This window comes from Thermobia domestica, chromosome 11, assembly GCF_964235325.1.
Source record: "Thermobia domestica chromosome 11, izTheDome1.hap1.1, whole genome shotgun sequence".
Classification (NCBI taxonomy): domain Eukaryota; kingdom Metazoa; phylum Arthropoda; class Insecta; order Zygentoma; family Lepismatidae; genus Thermobia; species Thermobia domestica.
In genome coordinates, this window is record NC_137464.1 from 193,481,068 (window position 1) to 193,499,392 (window position 18,325).

The 18,325-nt window shown below is 37.7% G+C and overlaps 1 protein-coding gene across 2 annotated transcripts in view; it reads left to right on the forward strand.

Annotated features, from left to right (window-relative positions):
* The first annotated feature begins 14,038 nt into the window (after positions 1-14,038).
* RpS2 (ribosomal protein S2) overlaps positions 14,039-18,325 on the forward strand; it is a 28,231-nt gene continuing 23,944 nt past the window's right edge. Inside the window, exon 1 of one of the 2 annotated variants that reach the window (XM_081731463.1) lies at positions 14,039-14,191. The gene's annotated coding sequence lies outside the window, so the exon portion shown is untranslated. The remainder of the gene's footprint in view (positions 14,192-18,325) is intronic. The other variant, XM_081731462.1, reaches the window with a different exon arrangement.

The following is an 18,325-nucleotide window of genomic DNA, read 5'->3' on the forward strand; positions in this document are numbered from 1 at the left end:
ATTATTACTAATTACCAGCAGTGACGGTTTTGCGAAGGTTAGGGGGACGGTCTTTCGGACTGAAGCCCGTTCCTTACCCACAAACGCCCCTTGTGCCACCCTATTTTTCACTATGTTACACGGGCTATATCATTCATTTAGCCAAACCACCGTTGTTCCACTTCAGGCACTTTACCCGTTCTCTTGTTGTACGAATTTCGTTCAGTTTTCCTCTCAGGTTTTCGATGTAACACGGTATTGTTCAAGGCAGTTGCTAACGAATAAAACTGGTCTTGGGAGTTTGTAGGTTAAAGTTACGGAATGTCTGCAACAAACGAAATATCTATTATTTATGCCTTTACTCATAAACTTTAAGCTCCCGTCAAATAAAAATTACAAATGTTTAAAAAAAAAACTAAACATTAGCAAGAAAAACCCTTCCCAAAATACTTTTCTAAATCCGCCACTGATTCTCAGTATAAAATGATTTTTAAAGTTGTATCCGGAAGATTATTGCTAAACATATAAACGAAACGAAATATTAGTTATGCCTGTACTTATAAACTTCAAGCACCTCCCAAATAAAATTAGGACTTGTTAGGAAACGAAACAATCAGAAAAACCCCTCCTAAAGTACTTTTCTAAATCCGCTACTGATTATTTGTATAAAGTGGTATTCAAGATTGTGTCCGGAAAATTATTGCTAAATCACTTCACAGCTACAGTATAACAGAAATGTGGAAGTACGGTTTGACGGATATATTGAAGAACGTACGCTTTGACGGATAAATAGAGAAACGGGCAAGTTTAACTTTTGCGCTAGAAGCTAGAGTACTAAAAGCTCTTGGGAATGAAACACGGATGACAAACTAGAGAAGAAAATAGATGTCGATAACTCAAAAGTTAAAATAAAGTTAAATAGCCTCTAAAATTACCCTCAAATACTACATTCTTCATGTTAGCTTTAATTCGTAAAACATATGCTCCATCCATCTTGATGGTGAATTTCAGAGCGAAATATCACATTCAGGTCATGGAATTCTTATCTAACTATAGAATATACTATAAGAAAGCTATTTAGATAGAAAAATCATGAAGTTGAAAAAAGCCAAAATTTCCAAAATTCTCGTTTTTTTCCCCAAAAAGCCGGCTTTTTATGTGAAAAAAACCATCGATTCAAAAAAGCCCGCTTTTTTTGCATCTCTAGCGCTGATGGTATTCGACACATTTAGGAGACGTAGTAGAAGAAGGTGATCAAGAAGGGAAGCAATTATTTTTTAAAAAAAGTGTAACAGCTGTTGTCCTATTAATAAATCCAAGTATGGATTATAAATATGTTGCTATTATTTTTTTTATCCAGTTCTTGTATTATCCTCTGATCCGTAACATAAAAGTATTTCGGAAGGTCGTCTTAAGAAATGAAGTAGTTCATTTGTTTCGTGTTGTACATTTTGAAATGGTAAAATCATAACTTCTGTTTAGCTTGAATTAAAGCTCGAGTTCTATTTTGTATTGCACTTTAAAGTCCACTCATATAAAAACAGTGTTGGAAAGGGACATTAAAGTCCAATTAAGTAATCAATACATCAACTTAGTATAGCAACAAATATGGCAGAGGGTGTCGTAGAAAAATAAGAGTTATATAGAGTATACATAAATCAAGATTTAGTAATATCAGGTTATCTAAAATGTACAGTATTGAGTATTTCAAGGTAAAAATTTCAAGTATATTTTAAATGCACTGTTTATAACGATGATATTACAAGTACAATTTGGTTACTTTTTTGTTGATTGTTTTAACCATTTCGTTAATCGTTTTATGATTTAGATCTTCTTTCGTTGTTTTTGTTATTTTCTTTGCAACCTGATTACTGCATCTCCTGTTTTAACCATTTCTAATATATTGAGGTGATAACTGATAACATGGCCTCTGATCTGTAACATATGTTTTTTTTTTTTTTGCCTGAAACAGAAAAACAAAAATACGAGGGCTGGAAAGAAAAAAGTGGCAACACTGTCCCATCCCCGCACAGGGAATTTTGAGCGAGCTGCAGTTGGCAACACTTGTAGCGAGTGGGTGGAGCTATACAACGCGGGCGATGGCGCTAGTGTAGGCGCGGCAGTGATCGTAATGAAGTGTGTTGAATGCAGGTTTTCAAAGCACACCGCTTTAACGGTTATGTTTTCCAAGTTAGAACAACGTTCATGGATAAAGATCGAAGTGGCCCATGGTAAAAACGCCACGGAATGTCACTCCGGACTACGTGAAGCATGCAGGAATGATTCATTGCCGTATCGGACTGTGACACGTTGGGTAGCAGCGTTTCGTGCAGGACGTGGCAGTGTGCAACCAGGTGGAATACGCCATGCGGTCGACAACCGAGTCATTGAATTGATGCAATCATTGCTGCATGTGGACAAGAGATGAACTGCGAGGGAATCGGCGAACGAGGTGGGAACATCCCATACCACAGTGTTGAATGTGTTGCACAATGTCCTTGGGTACCCAAGAATTGCATCCCGGTGGGTACCGCACCACCTTACAGACGTTCAGAAATGGCTGAGATACGCCCTCGCAGGTGATCATTTGTCACGGTACAGACGGGAAGGTCGCACGTTCCTGGACAGGATTATCGCACTTGACAAAACATGGGCGCACTCGTATGAGCCAGAACTGAAGCGCCAATCAAATGAATGGCGCCACCCATCATCTCCTCGACCCAAGAAGCTGCGTCAGGAACCTGGAAATGTGAAGGTAATCCTGATAGTGGCATACGATGTACAGGGTGTCATTTTACGGCATGCAGTTCCTTCGAACCAGACCGTCAATGCAGTGTACTACCGCAGGTTTCTGGAAGAACATCTTCGTCCTGTACTCCGCAAGAAACGACCCAACTTCATCAGGGATCCACCCATTGTTTTGCATGACAACGCCTGTTGTCACAACGCAGGTGTTGTGAGGGGACCTGTTTCACCGATGGGGGTGGGAGGTTCTTGAGCACCCACCCTATTCACCGGACATGAGTCCATGTGACTTTCATCTGTTCCCTTTGATGAAAGAACCACTGCGAGGGATGTGTTTCCGCAGCAGAGATGCCATACTTCGAGCTAAAGGGCGCTCTCTTGTAGACATCAACAAAGAGGGCACCGCTGCTGGTATCCTGCGATTTCCCCACAACGGGTGCAACATGCTACAGGGGATTACATTGAAGACCCGTAGAAGTTTCATGATTGTCCAATAAAGGGTTCGTAAATGATTTGTCTGTTGCCACTTTTTTCTTTCCAGCCCTCGTATATAAATATTACAGGTAATGATATAAAAATAACATATCAATTAATTTGCAAATGTCAATATTTATTTAAATTTAAGATGATTTGAGCTACTATTCTTGGAAAATAGTAAACAAAAGAGTTTGAAAGTTTTGCAAATGTAATATTTAATCATAATTCTTGAATAATTGATCCGTACACTCAAAAGGTAATAATTAATAAAGGACAGTCAGAAACAAAAGGTCCTTAGGTTTCTATTAAACTGAAATTTCATCATGAAATTTTTAATTAGCAATGCTTAAACATCCCATATATACACCATTTTCTTGGATGACCTTCTGCCACTCTTCGGTCAACACCATAATCCCGTCGCTTTAAAACTTCTGTAGTTTCTGATAAAAATAAAATGCAAACTGTTGTTTTTACCGGCTTCGTTTCAAACTAATTTAACACCATTGAGAAAATATAATAAAAGAAGAAACAAATAATAGTCTGACGGTGACAGGTCTGGGATATACGGTGGATGCATTAAAACCTTCCAGCCAAGTTTTCACAACTTCTTATGGGTCGCTAAATATGAGTGCGATCTGGTGTTCTCACCGTGATATGCGACACCTTTTCTGATGACCCATTCCTATCGTTTCTTTTGAATTGCTATGTCCATTTAAGCTAGTTAGTAGATATATTAATGCCGGTTCTGGTGCAAAACACATTTTTGGCATTTTATATGTAATAAATAAATAAACACATTTTACGAAAATAATTGGTTTAAGGAGATGAATATACAGAGAATCTAGTGACCTCCTTATTCACCAGATTTAAGCCCTATCGAATACCTTGGCATGCTATAAACAAGAAACTGCGGGAAAGGTGTTTTGAAAACAGAAACCAGCTAATGGCAGCAACTGTGCGCAATTGGTACTATGATTTAGACATGTTAACATGTCGTAATCTTGTTCACTGCTTCCTCAAAACAATTGAGGCAGTTAGGAAGGCTAAAGGAGGCCATACAAAATACTAAATGAAGGACAGCATTAAAAATTATGATGCTATGTTATTCATTTGCTTGGAAAGTAAGAAATAATCGAAATCCTTCGAAGTTTCTTTCCGAAATAAAGCGTGCTCTAAACAAGAGAAATCTCATAGGATCGTTCAGAACGTAGGAAATGGCATACGCTCTGATGCCATACACGTTGAGATTTTTACTCTAGGAAAAATATCGTAGGAGATTTCCTAGGATCTACACTATAGTGTATAGGGCGCTTTAGATGTAGAACGGCTTATCTTTCTCATAGAACTGACGAACGGAAGCTAGGCACACCCCCACGAAAATTCGTAGAGGGCACCACCTCCCAGCCTCAATCATACGCCAAAGGTCGCTAGCTAACATCTATGCACAGTAACAGCTGTTACCATAGCTACGTGTTTATGCAAGTGGAGCCTGGATATTTTCTCTAACAAAAAATAAATAAATAAATAAATAAATAAATAAATAAATAAATAAAATAAAAAAAATAAATGAAATTGTTGCTCGAGAGCAAATCGACAAGCAGCCTTCAATTTTGGTTGAGATAATTGAACGGAATCCAAAGAACGACTTCAAGGTAGTCACTTCGATTAAGGCCGGCTATACACTACGAGATAAATCCTAGGAAATACCTTAGGATTTATCTTCGGAGAAATATTACGACATATTTCGCAGGAAATCCTACCCTTTTGTGCCATACACGTGAGGAGCTTTTCTGTCTGACCGAATGGCGTTTTCCAATATAATGAAATAGTTCTATTTAATAAAAGTACAACATTGATGAATTCCTATGCTAACTACATTATACTGATATTAATACCAAGAGCTATATTGTTAAATTGGATACCTCTTAAAAACACACACACATAAATACATACATACATAAAAATCGATTCTAGGTCAAAACCGCGCAAACAATAACAGCGATGGGCGAAAACCGCGTAGGTAAATACAGGGTGGACAAAAACAGCGCATGTAAATATCGTGTGGACAATAACAGCGCATTAACAAAAACCGCACAAGGACAAAAACAGCGCATGCAAATACCTGCTGAATACATGCTGTGAATCTTTCTGGGCCGGAGTACTCCTTCAGGAACGTCGGCATTCCGCGTTCCCAGAAAGAAACTGTATGCCTGCACTCGATATATTCCCGGGTAAAACCGGATACGAACTCTGGATATATCGAGAGAGTGTGTGTGTGTCGGGAACGGTGTAGGAAAGTGTGTTTTGTGTAAATAGTAAATTTATAAATACCTTTAATGAAAAAATGTCTCGGAACAGAAAAGCACAATCCAGTATCCGCATTGCCATATTCAAATGGCATGCGAATCTCACAAGGAACATACATGAACGTGTCATCCGGACATCCGATTCAAATCTAGTCCATTCGATAAACATAACAAACCTATGTTCATGCACTAAAAGTTAGGTGCCATGGACAATGGAAAAAGTCCCTGGAGCCCATTAATCCTGTTAGCATAAAAAAATTGTAGACTAGCAGTTAAAAAATTATTGCATCAGCACTGTTCATTTGAAAGTCATGCTTTATAGTTCATTCTCTTCAGCATGAAACAAGTTCTCTAGAGGCGCTATGTATTGGTGCCCATAACGTATTTGAAAACGGAAAATTGAAAAAAATCCCTCCCATCAAATTTGGCCCCCTCTGGTGTGGCCCAAAATAAAAGCACACAATCCAAATATATCTTGAAAAATACTACAGGGGTTAAAATGAGTGTACCAAGTTTTGTTTTGATAGACGGAAGAGATATGAAGGGAAAGGTTGTATACCAATACGATATGTATATACAAAACAGAACCGATGACATGACTTATAAAGACAATACAATATAAAAAGTATAAACGGAATACTATTTATTGAGATATCAAGAATTGTACAAAGTTTGCTTTAGGAAAGTATGTGCATTGCAGGCCATGCATATACGCTGTTTTTGTCATAAGTGTCCAAACACACGAGCTCGGGCTCAGCTGGGCTCGGGCTCAATAATTGAAGCGCGAGCCCGAGTCTCAATTATATAAGTGATCGTGAGTCCGAGTGAGAGTGAGGCCAGTCAAGAAAAGTAAGTGTGTGTGCCAGCCCAGTTTGGGGAAGTGATCGCGAGCCCGAGTGAGCGCGAGTCCAATTGAGAGAAGTGATCAGTAGCGCGAGCTCAGTCGAGGGAAGTGAAAGCGAGTTCAAGTGAACGCGAGCCCACTTAGAATTAGTGAGCTCGAGCCCGTTCGAGGGAATTGAGTGCGAACCCGTGTGATCACATGCCCATTTTCGGGAAATGATCGCGAGTCTAGTTGAGAGAAGTGATCGCGACCTCGGGCCCGGTTGAGGGAAGTGAGCGCGAGCCCAAGTGAGTGCGAGCTCAGTTGAGAGAAGCGAGCGCGAGTCTGAGTGAACGCGAACCCACTTAGGATTAGTGAGCGCAAGCCCAAGTGAGCACGAGTCCGAGTTAACGCGAGCTCACTTAGGATTAGTGAGCGCAAGCCCGAGTGAGCGGGAGACCACTCGAGAGAATTGAGTGCGAGCCCGTATGAGAGCGAGTCAAGTTTGGGGAAGTGATCGCGAGCTCAATAACGGTTGATGGAAGTGTGTGCAAGCTCGAGTGAGTGTGAGCCCAACTGAGGTAAGTGATCGTGAGCCGCAGTGAGCGCGAGCCCAGTTGAAAGAAGTGTGCTCGAGCGTAAGCGATCCTAGTGCAAAATGTTCATTATGATTTTGTGCACGCTGTATTTGCATGCGCTATTTTTGTCCTTGCGCGGTTTTTGCCCATGGTCCGTTTTTGTCCTTATATCTATTTAACTAGGAAGAGTTATGCAACCTGAAACACAGTAAAGACATTTCGGTTGTCAAACTCAAGGGAATTCTGCTGTAATTGTTCCTGACTCATCATTGCTAAGGATGTCTATAAAAATTGTAAACAGTCTGTGAAAGTTGACTTGTAAGACAGAGTAAGAGTAAGACAGTAAGACTAGTATAGACCATATTTTTTTAAAAGCACCAAAGTCTACTAAATGTCTCATCAGCTGTGCTGCAAACAAGTATAACTGACCACTTTCTCACTAGTATAAATGTTCCCATTACAAAGCAAAAGAGGGAAACAATGTCATATGAAACAACAATTATAGATTATACTTTATTAAATGAAGAATTGAAAAAAATGAAACTGAAATCAGGTAATACGGAGTAATTTTGTTAATACTATTACTTCGAATTTCATCCAAATGATGAAAAATTGTATAAGTAATTCACGTATTAACAATAAAAATAAAAAAGTAAGTAGTAAATATCGCAAAATAAAACCATGGCTAGCAAAAGGATTAGTCAACTCTATAAGAGAAAGAGATAGATTAAGTCGTTTAGTAATAAAAAAACCAAAACGATTTAAAATTTAAAGAATATTACAGAAGGTATAGCTACAGGAAATGAGTTTTAATTGAATTCAAAGCAATTAATATTACTATTGCATATTTCATTAAATGTCGTAGCATATGCTTGTAGTATATGGCATGTGTGGAATTAAAAATGTAAGTGGTTCATTAATCCCTAGTTTTAATATTACTTTTGCAAAACAACTCTTACTATTCATTTCTATGATTAATATTATCCTTTCTATTTATTTGTTTTGCAAATTTGTTATTAAATAATCTGATTATAATTTTCCAGACAGATTTTAAGATTTGATGAGCAAGGAACCAAATCTCTTCTTACACTTCCGTTGTTTAAGAGTACAAAGGGCCAGCACCTACTTCCTCTTTCAATTTACTTAATAAAATATGAAATACGATATACGGTATTTTAACTTTAAAAAATAGTATCCTATTAGTTATACAACATTTCGTCAGTGATAGAAACAACCAGAAAAACTAACATTGATATGCAAATATTCAGATCATGTCTTGTCCCCCACTTTTAACGTCCAATCGCTGCCACTGTACAAGATATTGGGTTCGCTTCACTTTACAAGGCTGATAGTGATATAAAGAAATATGTTAGGAGGTTCGGACGAGCTCTTCCATTCGTTCCTCTTGAAGACATTCCTGATGCATTTCCACATATACAAGACTCTGCACCCGACATCCCAGAGACACAGGTTTTCCTAGACTACTTGGCGGGCACAAATACACCAATATTTAAAAGTACTTTTTCTTATTGGATTGTTATTTGACTCCTTACGTTGTATTAATTTTATTTTTATTAATGTTTCAGGGCAATAAGAAACAAATTTGTGACAGCAGGAAAAAGCACGAACAATGCCGAGTTTAGTATTTCAAGTTTAATAGGAAGTAGGCATAAATCATCCCTATATATAAACTGATTCGTTCTACTTTTGAAGCAAGAACAGTCCGAGAATGCGTTTGCTTGGAAGCAGGCAAGTTAACTTTGCGGATTAGATTGTGAAGACGTTTATACAGCCGTTCTTAAGGGTAGGTTTTGGTGTGGAGAGTTTGACCTTATTCCGTACTTTAATGTAGTTTCTCACTGCATTTACTTGGATAGTTGAAATTACAACTCAATGAAGAGAAGGTGATATTAAGAGTTGCGCCTGTGTGGAAAACTTATTAAGGCTCATGCTATTATTGTTCAATGCAAATGATTTTTTAAAATTTATGTTGAGTTGATTTTGAGTTTAGCGTCCCGTACAGCATCGAAGCTATATACGACGTGGTCCTACTGATTAACGTGAAATCCGAAGTACATGAGTTCCCGCCGGGATTCGAACCCGGATCTCCCACAGCATTTGAAATTTATGTGTCTGCGTGTTCGTAATTTGTTCTTGTTGCAGTAAATCACGATTGCACTTGTGCGACAATGATCTACGGCAAGCCGCACATCTTTAGATCTATGTTGGTTTTTTGTTCCTTTCTAATATTGAGGTGTTACCAAAACTTTCATGCTGTTCTGCGAAACAGGAATGGGTAAACTTGGCGACGTTGCACACTGATACGGCATTCTGCGAAATAGGAAGTAATCCTGGTTAGATATCCAGTGAGCCTTGTGGTGGCCCATACACACACACTCTCTCTCTCTATGTGTGTTTGGGTGGGTGGGTGGGGATGCGTGCTTCCCTAGCTTCAACAGTTTGGAATGCCTATCATTTCAACATAGGCTTTAAGCGGTCATTGGACTCAAGGTGGCCATGAACTTTTCAAGGTTGTGTTTATATTTTGACAACTGTTATTTCGCACAGGTTTATCGTAGAGAGTCGAGACTTGTTCTATCTTCTTTCATTCCACAACAGCTTTCAAACAATGTGCTACCTAATCCTCCTTGCCATTTGAAACATTTTTTAGTTGGATCCCGTGTGGACAGTAGCGTAGCTAGAAATTTTTCAGGGGGGCCAATGAAGAGCCCGAGAAAATTTTGAGGGGGCCATCTCCAATAAATGAAAAATTTTATTCACATTATATATATATATATATATATATATATATATATATATATATATATATATATATATATATATATATATGTGTGTGTGTGTGTGTGTGTGAATGTGTGTGTGAATGTGTGTGTTCAAGGTGAATCTTTTCATCTTTGTGGAAGCAGAGAAATACACCTTCACAGGTAAAGAAAATAACATAGATTCATGCATCTACTTAAGAGGATCTTTCTATTCTTATGGACAGCAGCAAACTTATCAAGAACTTTTTCAAGATCTAACGATTTAGCGATTTTCTTCTCAATGTAAAGTAATCCTAAGTTCTTTTACCTATCATCAGTCATTGAATTGCGTATATGTCTTTCATCTTTTCAAACATGAGAATAACCTTTCACATGTAGCACTAGAAACTGGTATAGTCACAGAGATGATACCTAGCTTGTAGATTTCTAGGAATACGTTTTCGTAGACACAAAGAGATAAATGGAATTCATCAAGAAATCAACTTTGAGTTTCTCTCGTCTTCATACAACTTAATTGTGTTTGGGAGGATTTTGAGTTCACGTTTAAATATTTCCAAATCACTTCCATAATGCTGGGCCATAGGCTCCACGATGTTGTAATTTAGAAAGTTTTCACTTTTTGGATGTAGAGCGGTAATTGATCTAATGATTTTGCTACATGATCCAAAACAGTTTTCCATCTCAATGATTGCCTTATCAATAGTAGGCAGAAAAATGTCTCTTTTATATTATCTTTAGAAAATTCGTTTTCTGCCTCCAATGAAGGAACAGAGTCATCCGAAATGAATTTGTGATATTTCGATGACGAATGTCCAGTTCATTTTCACGAGGAACTCCTATTGACTCTGTTTCCGGCTCTGGAATTTTAAGACCATTTTCTTGGCATATCTCCAAACATTCTTGTTAAATTTGTTCGAATGTTATTCGTTTGAGAGTCATATTCTCTAGAACTCATCTTCTACAGAGTTTGAACTAGTGAATCTACAAGAATCAAACATTCCGACATATCTGCATCTACTTGAGGTAAGGCGAAGCTCAAAGTTATAGCATGGCAGCAGTCATTTCAAATTTTACTAGCTCGAAAACATTCCCTTTTGTATATATTACACTAAATTACCAGATGGAATGATGGAAGTAAATAAATATCACAAGTTCCAGATTTGGTTTAATACCACATAATAATATAAATAGTTGTTTGGTATATAAACTGTATTAATAATAATAATAAAGTAAAAAGTGATGGACAAGGACAAATATTCTTAAGAGACAAATGTCTCACAGAAACAGTAACTGAACTCTAACAGGACATTGATTTGCCGTCCCAGTCCACTTTAAATTTTAAGCCTTTCTCTTGAAGCTTAAGTTTCACTTTAAAGTATATTGCCAATAATTATCATGTATTTCTAACATTTCAGAAAAATGTCCCGATTTCACTGAATCAGAGACGAAACCAGACATTTTCCGCCTAAGACAAATTTTGCGATTTGTACCCCTCTCATCTACATCAACAAATACACATATTAGTTTGGTGGCGCACGGGGCAACTGCCCTAGTTGCAGCCTCTTGGTTTAATCTGGCCGTAGTTCTATTAGTTTTGGTTACTTTTACCTGAAGCAGAAGGAGGAAATGTTTTTCTTTCCCTAATATCAAAGAATATCAGAACAGACATTTCAATGGGAACTCCTTACAGCAAAAGAAGTATATGTGGCCTTTTTCTTTCTTTCGTTTGTTTACCTTCACTAGATTTTTTTTTAATTTGACGTGAATTCAAATACACTAATACTTCATACCCACACCGAATAATCAAAGCTCAGCGGTAGAACATCAGCTTAAGATTAGGAAGATGGCGTGATCAATCCCTCGTGGCTAAATATTTCGACTGAGGAGCTTGTCAAAATATTTTGACTGAGGATTAGTGTCTTCTTTTCGATTCTTCCTCGGTGTCACTAGGGAAATTTTTATGGCCCTATTGACTCATTTCCCTAATTTCTATCCCCTGAGCCTAGGATGTTTCAAAGACTTAAAATAAATTCAAATCTACCTTAAGGTTTCTATCCTGTAGTCGATACTAAATTAATATTGTTAGTTTTGAGATTAGATTTGGAGGAGGGGATTAATTAGTATATCCTGTCGAAAATTCATGTCATAATTGGTTTACTGTTCTGCATAATTACTACAATGTAATTTTCTCAGAAATGTTTAATGCTTAATTTTCTCAGAAATGCATATTTTGACAAAGAACAAATATAAATCTGTAATAAAAGTGGGTATTTACTGACTGAACTTACTGAATGGAATATCTGGAATATTTGGAACTTATATATGAACCAGTCTCACAAACTCCTGATATCTCTCTGATTACTAAACGTCAGAAAACGGGATGATAGCCTACAACCTGGTCAGGGAAGTAACTACCACTTTTACACAAAATAGCATTACTGCTACGACCAAGTTGATTACTAAGTTGGATTATGCTTAGTAATCAAGAGATTATAGCACTGCTCTGTGATAAACTTCAGAATTTATCTAGTAGTAGGAGTTTGGAGATTAAGCTACAGTTAAAAACGTTTAAAAGAAGATACTTCTGATCGATTTATTTATAAAGAATCACTGGTTTTTGTTAGCCTGGTCATTTCCCCAGGCTTTAGTTAGTAGTATAGGTTCACCAAGCACTGACTCCGTTCACCTTGTATCCTAATCGCTAGTATCGCTTGTTAACATTGCAGTAGAAGGTTTCTACAGAGTTGTCAACGGCCAAGAGCGTTAGGAAAGAGAAGAACCAGTATCAGTAGCAAAGAGTATGTGTTGGTAGTATTTAATATCTTAATTTTCTCGAACGATTGGGATACGAACAACAGAGAGAATGACAAAAATAATAAAAACTTTTGCTCTCTTCTTTTACTATATATTAAACAAGACGACTCGATATTAAGATTTTTTGATAATAATAATAACACCAAATTATTCAATGGATGCTATGCATTTGTTCTATGTCACCGTAATCAATGCAAATTAATTACTTAGTTTACGAAGACTTCTTTCGTCCAACACAAGTGTAATATTTTACAGCAGTGTATGCTATTTGTAAGTAAGCATCTCTTATTTTAGTATGACTTTCAACATCGAAGCGAATGAGCATACTAACTGATTGTGTTTTCTTCTGGTTCTTTGTCGAAAACAAAGAAGATAACCAGATAAGGGATAGAGGTTAAAAGGAACGTTCAGATAGTGACATGGGCGTCTCTGGCGGGGGGGACGCGTCCCCCCCAATATTTTGAGTGACATAATCTAAAATTCCGCTGAGATACTAGCAGTTAGATCATTTCCTTTGATGTCCCCCCCAAATTTTACATGCCAGAGACGCCAATGGATAGTGAGGTCAATGTATGCACCTTACAGATTTCGATGAATTAGATCTTGCTGTACTACAAACAAAAACGAGCCTGGACCTTTTACTCGGAACGCAGACTATTGCAACATACGGTATTCTGTAGTTGGTAACTCTCTTTCCGAGAGATGTTTCGGTAGTATTTTCACTTGTGGCCACTATCAACTCACCGTTTTTCGACGTATAACAGTTATCAGTCTGGGTGGGGGCCACTAGGGAGGCCAAGAATTTGAGCAAGGTGTCCTGGCGTCCCAGGCCCTCCCTTGGGTCCGGCACTGCTTGTGGGACCCTGGGGCAAACTTTTTTTTTTTTTACCTTAGAAAGTGTCCTTGAAAATGACGGGATATGTGTTCGCCGAGTTTCCCATCTACCCAACCGTTTCCGAACAAATAACCCGGTTCAAAGTATTCTACCAGCTAATTTTTTGTAGCTTTTACATTACAAAATATGTTCTAACTCACGATATCTTGCTTGGTAACTCACGATATAACTTTGGGATTCGTCTAATTATAACATATCAAATGCAAACAAAATTGTCTCGTTCGGATCTCAGAAGAGCCTTGTTAGCAGTGCTGAATTCAGTAATGTTCAAGGGGATGCTGGAACCCCACTAGAATATATATGCGCTCTTCCTAGCATATCAAAACGCACGCATTGAAATATATATATTTTTTTAAAGTTTTAGAAGCAAAGATTTTTTAAAAAGGAAATTAGTGTCTTCTTTTGTCCAACCTAATTGTTTTAATTAACAAACGGCGCGGAGTTCTCGTATAAAGTCGAAGTTAAATAAGAACTTGGAAATTAGATACAGACCCACATAGGGGAAAATGCCAATATGTTGGTTATTGCAACTTCCAACCCAGCAGACAATAACAAGAAGCGAGTTTTGTTGTGACAGATTACTGCTGCTCTATTGCAATCTAGAAGAGCTCCCGCTTAAATTTTTATTGCCCCCTCTTCTACAAAAGTCTGAATTCAATACTGCTTGTTATAATTGTATTAGAATTTAAAATGAATTATTACAATTATGTTTAGATTTAACTGGTACCACTGTTTATCCTCCTGTTAGATTGTGCTGCCCTCTTTACGTCTTGTAATGTGTTGATCCACGCGTAAGTATTGATATTTTTGATACAAGATATGTATTATTTATCATAAAACATCGTAATCTTACAGGTGCCATATAGTATAAAATCTGTATTAATTATCTTCTAGATATATTGTTATAACTTTTGGGAGGAGTATTTTGTTGATAATTGATAACATTTTGGGTAACGTGGAGAGAAGTGTTAATCGATCGAAACGTCTACACGAGTGTATATTTGGGAATTGGTGTATTAAACTCATGTACGCTAAATTTGTGTTGGGAGAAGAATTGTACTAAACTTGTTTACGCTGAATTTGTGTTATTAGAGGATTGGTGTTGTATTGAACAGCTGAAAAGTGTTTTCACATATGTATGTAACCTAATAAAGTAACTTGACAGTGGGTACATAATAAGCTTGCATCGATTTTAAACGCAAAAGGAAGAAAATAATGTACTGCAGCCAAATGTAACACTAAGACGCAAAGTATCACTTTGTTGATGTACCACGAAAGTCCCTTGTCTTGAGTTCAGCAATGGTGCGAAGGACTGGCACCGACATGGCAAATTTCTAAATTTGAGCAAAACTTGGTAATATGGTGGTATCCATAATTTATATATCCCGGGTACGTAATTACCGCATGAGGAAAGCGATGACTCCGTAGGAGAGCGTTCACCTTCGCTTCTGGTGTGTGAACTCCCTGGTTCGATCCTAGCTCGCACGATGAGTGTTGTGGTGGACAAATCGTGCAGGTTTGCTTTTGGCACTCCACTCGAAATAGTTGTTGAAAAATTGTAATTCTTTCACTAATTTCCATCTTATTGTCTCCTAAATAATATGCGCGGGACCAACATGAAAATATCTCACTTGGCATATATAAAATTTAAGGGGTCAATCAGAAGTGGGATAGATAAAATTTGAGGGGTCTGTTATAAGTGGTATGGCATAAAAGCTACAGTACAATAAACCAACCTGCGCCAGGGCCAACTAAAAAGCACAAATGCTACGTGACAGTCATGGCGGGGGAAGCTGGAGCCCGAGAAGTGCGAAGAGATGCGTCTAAAGGGAGCAGGTGTGTAAGCGACTGTGTGTATACGCGTTGGTAAGGGTAGTAAAAATAAGCTGGTTTTGGCAATGATGCGAATTGCAATACTCCTTGCTATGGTTTCGTACCAGTAGAGCTCCACTTGTAAACATAAAACACAGCTTCTGTACGCTGCGCGGTAATACACCGGCAGTGGATAATAGTGTCTAGTACGATCTACCTGTATGCACTCACTTATTTTATCCCGTGTAAAGTGCTTGTATTGATGTATACCTAAAATACAGGTTATTACTTTGTATTTGATTCTATTCCTTTTTTTTTTTTTAAACAAATAAATACTTCTTTTCATGCAAAGGGCTGAATTTCACCTGTAAATCTTCGAAAATGTGGTGTGTTTAAAGTAAACCAGTACGGGACAAATACTATGTGCATGGGTTTCCTCGGGGTTCTTCCGCTTCCTTCACTCATCTTTATCATCACTGCCTCCCTTACCTTCGGTGCATTATTGTGGGACGTTAAAAAGAAATGTATAGTCAGGGTATAATGAGTAATAACTAGCGGAGACAGGATTCTTGTGTATAATCACGAGTTCGGTGGGTTTGTTTATATAGTTAGAATCGATATATGAGCTAGTATAGTTTTTGAAGCGGGATTTCTTCATGATATTCTACTAATTATTGTACACATTAACAATACGTGTCAACTTTTTATAATTGAAAGTCATTTTTTTTATGGAAAACTATTTTCATGCCTTACGTGCTTACGTTGATGTGCATCCTGAAGCCCCACTAGTAACAGGTAACGTTCAGGAGCACCACCAGAAGTAATTGTTCAAAGATGACGATTACTTCATTATCTTTCAGTGTCTTTTAAGCTTTTTATTTTTTTTTGGGGGGGGGGGGTTACCTACCACTTCTATAAAAGTTGATAATATGCTTAACTTACAACATTAAAAGTATTGGTGTTTCGAAAAACACGCACTGATCTGTGCTAGGTGATCACTACGACAAGTTGTGTGATATAGTTAACGTAGGAATAACTATCCTTCCTTACCTAAGGCAAATTTTTCAGTGTGTTCCCATATTTGTATTCTGTGTCCAAATGATAATTTACCACCACCGTACCAACTAAGTTACTATGCAATTACGAGCAATTCAGTTCCGAGCAACAGGGCCCAGTTTCGTAATTTTCATGGTTTTGGTAGAACGATACGAAATAAGTGCCAGCCACTACATGTGGTCCGTAAGTTTGATATCCTTGATTTGTAGTGAGAAATGAGTGTGGTTCCTCGTGCTGTGAGTGGGTATATATTTTTTTAAAATTTTATTTACTACTTGAAATACCCGTTCTTCGCACGAAGAGGGTATAGCCCAAGTGCTGATCGTTAAGTGGAATTTCTGGGAACCTGCTTCACCATTCTAGTTGAAACAAATTCTTCAGCTGTTGTTCCTGTAGTCAAGCTACTTGAGACCAGGATCAGAGTCTGAAATTTCTGGGAATGACTTTAACTTTGAAGTTTTCACTTAAGATAGCTATATTTGTGGCATCCATCTTCCTTTGTTTTAATTATGTCAGTTTTACTCACGTCACCAGTAGAGTAACTGCCCTGTTTCTTGTATAATTTTTATTTATTTATTTATTTATTTTAAACATTGCGGGTAATGTAACTAACTGAATTCCTTTTACCAATTTGTTGAAGCTCAAAGGTAACTGTCCAGGTGATGATGATAGGTATTTGCCATGAAGCAAGCATCGTCAACATATGTTTTCAGTCCTAATTCTTGCTCATCCTGGTATTCTGCAAAAATTTTCTGACCTGGCTTGGAAACATGGTTGGTTAGTAGCTTCAGTGTATCGGATGTTGAAATGGCGATTGGTTGTAAACTCTCCTAACTGTGTCCTTTCCTTACCGAATGGGTTGATTTTCCAATTGAATGACGCTGTGTCTATACAAAACCCTATTTATTGGCATTGTTTTGTAAAATAATTTTGTTCATACAACGATATGGAAATGCATGATCCCGTTTACATTGAGACAGCTATTGACGAAAACAGTTTTGCAATAAAAAATAATTAACAAACAGACAACTAACTTCGCGCTTTGTCTGGTGATACATCGTTTCAACAACGTCTGATGGTGTTTGTACGATCCCTATTTGTCTATCTTTTACCATGAACAGTTGTGTTAGTGCTATTTAGTCGTGTCGTATATGGGTAAAATGTATTATGTTGTGCGATCGTGCTTCTTTCACTCGCGTGAATTAATAAATCAGTGTGAAGGACTTGGAAGTACAATAAAATGCAGAAAAGAAACAACAAACTATGTGTCGAGTTACGCACTCAAGTGGTTATTTTGAGAAAAGAGTATTCTCTGCGGAAATAGTAATTTTTCGTAAGGACAAATTCATTAGAACTACAATCAAACTGAAATGAAGTCGGCCAAAGAACTATGGTAAAGCCGTTACCAATCAATATCAGGTGGGACGGTGGTCCGAAATCTGCAGATTTATTCTCTTGGGGAGCGACTGCAGTAACGAAACCATTTCTACGAGTACTGCGAAGACCGAACCGATGAACCGTGGAAGAGGATACTCTGCATCGACAAATGTAAATTTCAGCTTTTCGCTTCCAACGCCGGATGTTTGTGCGTCGACCTTCCGAAAGGCTCTTACATCCCGAATGCGTAATACCTATAGTAAAACACGGAAATGTTAGTGTCATTGTGTGGGAATGTTTTACAAGCAAAGAAGTTGGTGATTTAAATCAAATCAGCAGAATAATCGACAAAAATCTATATATTGCAACATTTAAGTGAGGCATGCAATTTCATTAGGAACGCGGGTTTTGGACTTACAGTAACTTTGTAGTACCACAGAATATTTCCCAAGTTATGCAGTGACTATCTGCAAAACAGAAAACAGGCTCAAGTTATCACAAAAATGGAATACCCCCCTTCCCCCCTCACGGCTTGTCACCCATCGAGCTCTTGCGGGATAATCTTCATGTGACATTCGGTGAACACATGCCAACGAAAACTGAATATCTATGAAGGACTCTTGAGAGCTGGTGGAGTTGCAGAAGATGGATAAGTATATCAAATAAATGCTTGGGATTTG